This window comes from Phoenix dactylifera, unplaced genomic scaffold, assembly GCF_009389715.1.
Source record: "Phoenix dactylifera cultivar Barhee BC4 unplaced genomic scaffold, palm_55x_up_171113_PBpolish2nd_filt_p 001128F, whole genome shotgun sequence".
Lineage (NCBI taxonomy): Eukaryota > Viridiplantae > Streptophyta > Magnoliopsida > Arecales > Arecaceae > Phoenix > Phoenix dactylifera.
Window position 1 is genome coordinate 1,989 of NW_024068471.1, and position 1,378 is coordinate 3,366.

The window sequence follows — 1,378 nt, forward strand, 5'->3', positions numbered from 1 at the left end:
AGGATTTCCGTTAATGGAATCTGTTAGTCTCCTAATTTAAAGAAAGAAAATTGCACATGCTAAAAGAGACAATTTGCAAAGAATGACAATCTACATCCTCTTTTTTTCTCATCAAGCCTCTCCTTCTATCCTCTTCCTCATCAAGTTGTCTTTTCCATCTGTGAGGTCTTCCATCTTTTTCCGAGTTATTTTCTTCCTTCTTTGTGGAAACTATGAATTGATTTACCTAAAGATGTGTATTGAAATATTGGATAACTATTTTGCTAAGTGTATATCATCTAACAGTGTAGTGTGTACCGGTGAACATCATATTCTAAAAATTATGTATCGATTTACCTGAAGTTATATATTTGGTTGTTGTTGGGTGTGTATCAGAAAAGTTTACAGTATACATCAGAAAATCGACGAGTGTGTATCACTTAGCCATGTAGTGTGTACCGATGAGCATCATATTCTAGAAACTGTGTATCAATTTAACTAGAGGTATGTACTGGGATGATGGATGATTATATTGCCAAGTGCATATCAACTAGCCATATACTATGTACTGATGAGCATCCTACTTTGAAAATTATATATTGATTTATTTGGATGTATGTATTATGTTGCTACTAGATGTGTATAAAAGAAACTTACAGTATGTATCAGAAAGCCGATGATTGTGTATCACTTAACGAAGAAAAAAGAGAATGCGATGGTCTTTCTTCGCACACGGTCTTTATTGGTATGTGAATTTTTTTCTTTTATTTTTTTAAAGTTATAGAATTAACGGACTCCGTTAGTACAAGAAGTTCTATCTTTATTTGATTTCTCGATTTCCTCTTTAATATAGGTGTAAGAAGAAATATGGCAAAAAAAAAAGAGTCCTGCCCTATATTAAGATAGTGCCTACCCCACATGATTTTTGTTCACAAATTTCATTGTATTATTCTATAGGGCCTATGTTGTGCACCTAGGAATAAATGCGTGTATTAGAAAGTTTGGATTGCAGAAAAAAACTACACAGATGCCTTAGCATGTGTTCTAGCATGTGCATTGTGCCAACAAATACATGTATAATATTACCGAGACAAGGAAATTTATGATATTTTCATTGCTCGACATTCCATAGCATATTTCACCAAAAAAGATTGCATATATAGCATAGATATGATGGGGATATTTGCATGTTCTTTTCTTTCTAATTTAAATTAAACCAATCTGAAGTTTTCTACCTTGGCCTTAACCTCTTCATTGAATGGTCTATTTTATGTTCGCAGAAAAATCTCTCCCAGGTTTAAACTAGTGCCGGTTATCGGTCTGCCGGCACTGGTTTAATTTCGCGTCGTCCAATCTCTATTAAGCTACCGAGCTACTGATACCGTCTTCTTCTAAAAGA